Genomic DNA, 10,060 nt, shown 5'->3' with positions numbered 1-10,060 from the left:
TAATGAGTTAGTTGTGAGATGATGTATTACGGAACGAGTAAAGAGACTTTCCGGTAACGAGATTGAACTAGGTATTAAGATACCGACGATCGAATCTCGGGCAAGTAACATACCGATGACAAAGGGAACGACGTATGTTGTTATGCGGTCTGACCGATAAAGATCTTCATAGAATATGTAGGAGGCAATATGGGAATCTAGGTCCCACTATTGGTTATTGACCGGAGACGTGTCTCGGTCATGTCTACATTGTTCTCGAACCCGTAGGGTCCGCACGCTTAAGGTTACGATGACAGTTATATTATGAGTTTATGCATTTTGATGTACCGAAGGTTGTTCGGAGTCCCGGATGTGATCACGTACATGACGAGGAGTCTCAAAATGGTCGAGACATAAAGATTGATATATTGGAAGCCTATGTTTGGATATCGGAAGTGTTCCGGGTGAAATCGGGATTTTACCGGAGTACCGGGAGGTTACCGGAACCCCCCGGGAGCTATATGGGCCATAATGGGCCTTAGTGGAAAAGAGAAGAGGCGGCCCCTCATGGGCCGCGCGCCCCTCCCCTCCCTTGGTCCGAATAGGACAAGGAGAGGGGGCCGGCCCCTCTCTCTCTTTTCCCCCCTCCGCGAATCCTATTCCAACTAGGATTGGGGGGGGGATCCTACTCCCAGAGGGAGTAGGACTCTCCTGGCGCGCCCTCCTTGGCCGGCCAGCCTCCCCCCTTTAGTCCTTTATATACGGAGGCAGGGGCACCCCAGAGACACACAAGTTGATCCACGTGATCTTTTCCTTAGCCGTGTGCGGCGCCCCAGCCACCATAGTCCTCGATAATATTGTAGCGGAGTTTAGGCGAAGCCCTGCTGCAGTAGTACATCAAGACCGTCACCACGCCGTCGTGCTGACGGAACTCTTCCCCGACACTTTGCTGGATCGGAGTCCGGGGATCGTCATCGAGCTGAACGTGTGCTAAAACTCGGAGGTGCCGTAGTTTCGGTGCTTGATCGGTCGGGCCGTGAAGACGTATGACTATATCAACCAAACGCTTCCGTTGTCGATCTACTAGGTATGTAGATCACACTCTCCCCTCTCGTTGCTATGCATCACATGATCTTGCGTGTGCGTAGGAAATTTTTTGAAATTACTACGTTCCCAACATGAAGCACACTACACAGTTCTACAGAATTCCGCCTTGGTGGCTCCGTATATGGACGAACACAAGAATTTTCTACGCTCCAAACACCCGGAGCGGTCTGATGACTGGATTACACGTGAACAAACCAGGAGTTTCGCCGGCTGGTTGCAGACACGTACCATGTATGACACCTGTATTGAAGATGACATGTACTCGCTGTCCTAGTTACCATCTTTGAATATAATGACTTTCAAAGGGTACGAGATAAATGGTAATACATTTTACACAATCGCCCAAGATAAGAAGAGCACCAACCAAAACAGTGGTGTCCGCTTTGATGCAGCAACCAAGACGGGAAAGGAAACATATTATGGTTATATACAGGACATATGGGAACTTGACTATGGACGTGGTTTGAAGGTCTCTTTGTTTCCGCGCAAATGGGTCAATATGACACGAGGCGGGGTAACGGAAGACCCACAGTACGGAATGACAATAGTGGATCTCAACAATCTTGCGTATGCAGACGAACCATTCGTCCTAGCCAATGATGTGGCACAGGTTTTCTATGTGAAGGACATGTCTACCAAGCCGAGAAAAAGAAAAGATAAGGAAGCGAATGCATCATACGATGAGCCAAAGCGGCACATGGTTCTTTTTGGGAAAAGAAACATCGTGGGAGTGGATGACAAGACAGACATGTCAGGAGATTATGAAAAGTTTGATGAAATTGCTCCATTCACAGTGAATATTGACCCGAGCATCCCGTTAAATGATGAAGATTTTCCATGGTTACGGTGCAAAGGGACACACGCGAAGAAAAAGTTTCACACCTAAAGATCTGGGATGTGATCGGCTTCACTATTATCACTTTCTTCTATGTTTCACACTCAGGAGGGAATCTCTGTAATAGTTAGGTAGTTATGTGTTTTGGCATTTGAAACGCGAAGAAATTTTATGTGCAAACAAATTCTTTCATGCATTTACTGATTTTTCAGCTAAATTGAAAAACACTTCAAATAAACTCCAAAAAGGTTGAAAGTTGGCATGGTATCATAATTTCACCCACATAGCATGTGCAAAAAAGTAAAGAGGGTTACTGCAAAAACTGGATGAACTTCATGTACAAAATGGACAATCTCTTTCGAACTATCATGATTTTGGACGAAAACTCATCTGTTACAAAGGCATTTCATTTTTTAAATAACCTAAACATTATCAAATTGAATATAATGATAAAACACACTAATATTAAACATAATAAAAAAGAATCACTAAAAAATGTATTTTTAAAGTTAAGTTATTCACAAACTAGTGATTCACACAAATTTCAAATAATTCAAAATTTAAACTATTCAAATTTGAAACTACCGACACTAACTGAAAGTTTCTAATTTTTTGTACCTAAAGCAAAAATATTCACAAAGAAACTCTAAATACAGGAAAAAAAACAACTAAAAATAAATAAAACAGAAAAGAAAAAACTAAATAAAAAAAGCCCACCTACTGGGCAAGGATGCAGGCCTGCTAGCCCAATAGGCCCATCAGGGCATAGCAGTAGACGTAGGCCCGGAAGGCCTGCTTAAGAGAGGAGGTCGAGAGAGCTACCGCACTGGGGCTTATAAACCAGTGCGGGCGCCCCTCGGCTAGCGAGGTGGGACTAAACTTGCAGCACCGCACCTGCGCCAGCGCACCACCTTTAGTACCGGCTGGTGGCTGGAACCGGTACTAAAGGTGGGTCTTTAGTACCAGTTAGAGCCACCACCCGGTACTAAAGGTGTGCTCTTCCCGCCGCTTGGCCTGGCTAAATTTGACCTTTAGCCCCGGTTGGTGGCTTCAACCAGTATTAAAGGCTCCTCCTATATATATAGCACTTACAAAAATTTCATCAGTTTCCTCCCACTTCTCTCTGATTTCATCGCCGCCGCCCCGCCCCGCGCCGTCGCCGCACCATCGCGCCATCCCCATCGACTCCGCGCCGCCCCCATCCTCGTCGCGCCGCGCCCGTCGCGCCGTCTGCGTCGCCGGCCCGTCCCCGTCCCTGCACCGGCCCGCGTCCCCGTCCCCGCACTGGCCCGCGTCGCCGTCGTCGTTGTCGTCGCCGTCGCCGTCGCCTCAACCTCGCCCGCGTTGTGAGCCTCAGTCCCCCCTCTCCTCCCTCCAATCGAAGCCGCCGCGCGCACCACTGGCGCCGTCGATCGCCATGGCTTGCCGTCGCGGGCGTCCCCATCCCCGCACCGTCGCCTGCACACACAACACATACACACACATACAAAAATTTTGTTCTGTTTTTAGTTTTTAGTTTTTCTGTTTTTAGTTTTTAGTTTTCTGTTATTAGTTATTAGTTATTAGTTTTTCTGTATTATTGTTACAGAAATGTTAGTTATATATAGAAATGTTATTTATATATAGAAATGTTAGTTTTTTCTGTATTAATGTGATAGAAATGTTAAAGAAAAAATTTGTTATAGAAATGTTAGAATTGTTAGTTTTAGATATGGTCAATGTTTTTTTAGTTTATTATATATTTTTAGTTATAAAATTTAGAATTTGCATATATGAAACCACAATCCATCATTTAAAAAATGTTACTTTACTTTTGCGGCATATAGTATTCGTTGTCGACGATGCCCGGCCCGCATCCTCGTCGTCGACCCGTTCGCGACGACGTCCTGCTTCAGAGGACCCATGTCCGGGACTGGGCTTCGCCGGGCTGGCATTGGGAGGTGCTACCTTCAAGGGCGCGATGCTTGGTGAGGAACCCGGTCCCGGGTCCCGTCCTCGACCCTGATCTCCTTTGGTGCCGTTCGCGTGGGCCACTTTCGGTGCGGAGGGAGCCGGCCCCGCCGGAGCTGGTACGTCGCGGTGTCAAGGAGGAGGACGAGCACATCCATCGCTACATGGCTGCTATGGACGCCGGGTTCTCTAATACCTGGCAGGTTCTTTGGGGAGATCACCCGAGCTATGATCCAGTGATGGTTCCTTCACTTTGGTTGTCCACCGTCCGCGCCTCAGGAACCGCGAGTGGCCTAGATTGCTCTCTAGTATTCAATCTTTATTAGCTAGCTAGCTAGCTAGTGATGTATTCGATATATAATATTCGAGATTATATGTATTATTCGAGACGGTGTATTCGAGATTATATCTATTATTCGAGATGACGTATTCGAGATTATATTCGTTGATGCTTATTATGTACTATGATTGATTCAGTTTTTCCTTATTAATTGATTGCATCCATGTATTGTAATTTGAATATATTTCTTTTGGATTAGTTAAATAAAAGCTATGGCGGACAATACCGGCATAGAGGGACAAGAGGCCCTGTTCAATATCATACGCAATCCTCGCGGGCCAGATGATGATCAGAATGAAGAAGATTATGACGGCTCCGAATATCTAAACAACACCGGGGAGGGTGATATGATATTCGATCGCGACGACCGAATTGATGAAGTCATGAACTATGAACATGACGAAGAAAATGTTGATCTTGAAACAACAAAGACCGGTGAGGTATATTTATATAAGCAGACATTTGGTGATCATCACATGTTTTAAATAACTTGAAGATATATTAACGAATCGATCTTTCTTCTTTCAGCCATCCGGATCGAGCAAATCTTCAGGCAGTAGGACGGTACGAGGCCTGATAACCCACAAGTATAGGGGATCGCAACAGTTTTCGATAAGTAAGAGTGTCGAACCCAACGAGGAGCTAAAGGCAGAACAAATATTCCCTCAAGTTCTATCGACCACCGATACAACTCTACGCACGCTTGATGTTCGCTTTACCTAGAACAGGTATGAAACTAGAAGTACTTTGTAGGTGTTGTTGGATAGGTTTGCAAGATAATAAAGAGCAAGTAAATAAAAAGTAGGGGCTGTTTAGATAAAGACACAACTAAGTTAGGTATAGTAGAGTTTGTTGTTACGAGAAAGTTATTTGTCCCTAGGCAATCGATAACTAATCCGGTAATCATTATTACAATTTTATATGAGGGAGAGGCATAAGCTAACATACTTTCTTTACTTGGATCATATGCACTTATGATTGGAACTCTAGCAAGCATCCGCAACTACTAAAGATTCATTAAGGTAAAACCCAACCATAGCATTAAAGCATCAAGTCCTCTTTATCCCATACACAAACAACCTACTTACTCGGGTTTGTGCTTCTGTTCACTCACGCCACCCACCATAAGTAAATCATAAACATATTGCAACACCCTACAGCGGGGATCCCTCACGCTTGCGCGACATGAAGAGCACCATAGGACAGCACCAATAATAAAACATGCAACTCAAACCAATCTTGATCATCAAATAGCCATTAGGACAAAACGGATCTACTCAAACATCATAGGATAGCCATACATCATAGGGAAATAATATATAGCATTGAGCACCATGTCTAAGTAGAGATTACAGTGGGTAAGAGAGAGGTTACACCGCTGCATAGAGGGGGGAAGAGTTGGTGGTGAAGGCGGTGAAGTTGTTGGTGAAGATGACGGTGATGATGATGGCCCCTGGTGGCACTCCGGCGCCACCGGAAGCAAGGGGGAGAGGGCCCCCCTTGTTCTTCTTCTTCCTTGACCTCCTCCCTATATGGGAGAAGGGTTTCCCCTCTGATCCTTGGCTCCCATGGCGTGGGAGGGGCGAGAGCCCCTCCGAGATTGGATCTGTCTCTCTGTCTCTCTGTCTATCTCTGTTTCTGCGTTCTCTCCTGGCTCTGTTTCACCGTTTCGTGTATATATGGAGATCCGTAACTCCGATTGGCATGAAACCTTCGCCGTGATTTTTTTCGAAAATTAGCTTTCTTGCGGCAAAAGAAGAGCGTCAACCGCCTTACGGGTGGCTCACGAGGGTAGGGGCGCGCCCAGGGGGGCAGGCGCACCCCCCTGCCTCGTGACCACCTCGGGCACCGTCTCGCGTGGATTTTTCTTCCGGAATTTTCCAAATATTTCAAAAATTATCTCCGTCCGTTTTTATCCCGTTTGGACTCCGTTTGATATGGATATTCTACGAAACCAAAAACATGCAACAGACAGGAACTGGCACCGGGCACTGGATCAATATGTTAGTCCCAAAAATAGTATAAAAAGTTGCCAAAAATGTATGAAAGTTGTAGAATATTGGCATGGAACAATCAAAAATTATAGATACAACGGAGACGTATCAAGGCCCGAACAAAAAGTTGAAGGAGGGCGTAAAGTACAATATCGAGGCCATCAAACCTAATGGCGAATCATTAGCGCCTAAGAAGATTGCGGACAAGTTCATTCGTCAGTGCGGAGTTCTTGTGAAGGACCAACTCCCGATATCCCTTCAAGAATGGAGAGAGCCAGCAAAGCCACGTCCAGATCTTACTTTTGTCGACGACAGACAAAAAGTTCTTTTTTGGGAAACTCTCATGGAACATTTCACCCTACCAGATCATTTCACAGATGCAGATGTGGAGAAAGTCAAGGACACTGCTCTTAGGAAGATGGCGGTTGCATTCAACAACCACAAGAAACATGTATGGGACAAGTACGTCAAGGGAGGAAAGAAGACTCCAGTATTCAAGGGAACACTAGAGAAGCAAAGTGCGCATTGGGACGATTTCGTGAAATTCAAGGAATCGAAATTATCTAAGGAACGGTCGAGAATAAACAAGGCCAATGCCGCAAAAAAGGATAAGTTCCATAAGCTGGGGCCAGGTGGCTACGCGGTGGCAATGCCTAAGTGGGATAAGTCTGAGAAAGAGATGGAGGATGCAGGTGTCACTCCAGTTACATTGAGCTGGCCCCCCAGGTGCAGGACTTGGTTCTATGTGCATGGGGGGAGTTGGACCCGAAGACAGGCTTAGTTTCGAAGAAGGCATGTCTGAACGGAGCCGAATATAAGATACTTGTTGCAATAGAAGAGGCTTGATCAGGGGTGTTCGAGCCCAACAGAGAGAACGACGAGCTTACGCGTGCCCTGGGAAATCCTGAACACCCAGGAAGAACATGAGGCAAGGGCGTTATTCCATGGTATGAGGGGTTTTCAGACTGGAACGCCGACTACAGAAAACGTGCGAGAAGGAAGATTGCGAAGGAGAAGAAGAGGAAGATGGAGGAGGAGTAGAGGAAGCAGGACTATGAACGCCTTCAAGGCCTAGAATCAGCGCATGCGGACTTGGCAGTCAAATTCCAGCGGCAGCAGGAGCAGATCGACTCACTTACCCAGCAAAGGGGGTCTCAGCAGCAGCAGCAGCTACGGATGATCCAGCATTGGATAGCACCGTCCCATCCATGCCGAGAAGCAGCGTGGGTTCCGCCCCGGGCGACGCATTGCTGGATAGATACCCCGTGGATGACATCATGGAGAACACTAACTGCGAGCTACACTTCAAAATGAAGAACATATCCATGAAGGTGGCGGACGTTGTTGCTTTTACAAATCCCCCCGAGGCAACCTTCCGTTGCAACCCGATTCCAGCGGGCTATGCTCGTGTCGTGGTTGATGAGGTGGTGGACCAATATTCGGGGCTAGAGCTTCACATTCCTGGAGGTGACGAGGAGCACACACTGGGAGAGGCCAAACATCGTATCATCCTATGGAGAAAGGATTGCATCATCTTTCAAAGGCCACCGACACCGCGTCAGCCGACTCCTGGTCGAAGTCCGCCACCGAGTCAGCAGACTCCCGCTCCTCCAAGTCCACCAACGCGCCAGGCCACTCCTCCTCCTCCAAGTCCGGCAAAGCGTCAGGCCACTCCTCCTCCAAGTCCGACACAGCGTCAGACCACTCCTTCTCCAAGTCCGGCACAACTTCAGGCCACTCCTACTCCAAATTCGGCACAGCTTCAGGCCACTCCTCCTCCTCCAACTCAGCCACGTCAGTCGTCTCCGCCGCCTCAACAATCACGGAAGAGAGCCGCCGCAGCTATGGTGCGTAGCAGTATAAATCGAGGTAGTACGAGAGGTACAGGCGGAGGCAAGTGATTTCAATATGGTCCAAGCCTCGCGCCTCTTCCGCAGAGGCCTTACGACAAGTCCGAGGGGGAAAATGCAGCCATAATGAAGGCCCATGTGGAAGCCCATTTTGCACCGAAACCGCCACCGCCGCCAAGGGAGAAAGTGCCTGAGGAAAAGATTGACCACTTCATTCGTATGGCTAGAGAACCAGCTCCCAAGCCTGTTGACACAGACTATGAGCGCCATCGCAGGAAGTTAAATCGAGCATGTCTACAGAATGAGGCGAGCTCGAGCTCGAGCTAATTAGTTGGTAAAAGGAGCGGTAAAACCGTTCCCCAGCTGGGAGAACAGGCGGTGCAATCAATCCCCCCCGCTTGTTGTGCCAACAACACATGAGAGTACGCGCGCCCAATATTATTGTGGGCAAACCGTTAACGTTCCCAAGCTGGGCGATGTGGTAATAACCGAGGAGCATATTGAGCAGGCTGAAAGGCTCATGATCACTGTTGGACAACTCCTCGATACCGAGCCCATGTATCCGCTTAGAGAGGAGGAAATAAAACGAAAATATGTCCGGGGCCAACCTTTGGTCGAGCCAGACGAGGTCAAGAAGCTCCCAACGAGAATGTATGAATTGCATCAATGGTACATGAACATTACCAAGATTTCCAATCGAGAGTCCCTCATGGTGAATGTCAAGAAGGATCATTACTTCCATGAGAAAGCTGTGTCCGTTGAGTATTCAGAATTATTTCAGTTATACAATCAAGACGCACTCGATAAATCTATCGTCAGTTGCTATTGTTTGTAACTGATTTCTTTCTATAATTTAAGTCTCAAGCTAGATGTAGTGATCATTTTGATCAATCATTACCTGTAATTATCCTCACTATATTCTTTTCCATGGTATTATGCAGGATGAAGATGTATGAAATGAAAAAAGGTGCACGCTATGGCATTGGGTTCATTGACCCAAATACCATTAATGAATACACATGGAACTTAGATACATATTATCGAGCAAGTGTAGAGGAAAGCATGCTAGAGTTCTTCAAGCACCTCAAATACAATGAAGATATACTAATTCCTTACAACTTCCTGTGAGTCACACTGTCTTGTACTACAAATTCTATTTTTGCTTACTAGCTAGCTAGCATGTTTTGCTTACATATATATGCCCGCTTAATTAAGACATGCAAACGTGTGTGCATGCAGTTTTCACTGGATCTTGTTAATCATTAAAGTTAATGAAGTAATAGTTGAAGTACTGGACTCACTACTTAAGAAACAAAGTGACTACACCATCGTGAAGGGGATAGTAAACAGGTAATTTTAATCATTATTAACTATATCTCGGCCTATTTAATTAGTTCATCATTTCCTGATAACAACTATTTAATAACTCCTTTATTCATTTTCTTTGTCGGCGGGCAGGGCTTGGGCAAAGTTCATCAACGTCACTCCAAGCCAATGGAAACAAAACCTGAAATGGTATCGACCCAAGGTAAGTAATTAAGTAGTACTAGCTAGCTAGCTACCATCTTTTTAATTATCATGCTTGATTAATTATTATCTGATCAAATTCCATTTTCGTAAAGGCCCTGAAGCAGGCGCCGGGGAATAATCTGTGTGGATACTACGTTTGAGAGAACATTCGCATGATGGCGTCCGAAAGTAGCAGAACTCAAAGACAGGACTGGATACATTTGTCAGAACACTATTCACAATTTTTACACCATTATCGATATCTAGTCACACAACTAATACACATGCATATTGATCTCCTTCTTAACAGTTCAGAGAAGTGCGGGACAAGCTTCTACCAACGGAGCGCATACAAGCAATTCAAGAGGAAATAGCGGGATTTTTGCTCGACCAGGTCAGAGATACGAACGGAGAATACTATTATAGCTAGCTAATTGTATATATATACATGTGTGTATGTGTGAATTAATGGGGTTGTGAGACGTTCGATGATATA

Source organism: Triticum dicoccoides, chromosome 3A (assembly GCF_002162155.2).
Source record: "Triticum dicoccoides isolate Atlit2015 ecotype Zavitan chromosome 3A, WEW_v2.0, whole genome shotgun sequence".
Classification (NCBI taxonomy): Eukaryota; Viridiplantae; Streptophyta; class Magnoliopsida; order Poales; family Poaceae; genus Triticum; species Triticum dicoccoides.
This window is presented reverse-complemented; position numbering follows the sequence as displayed.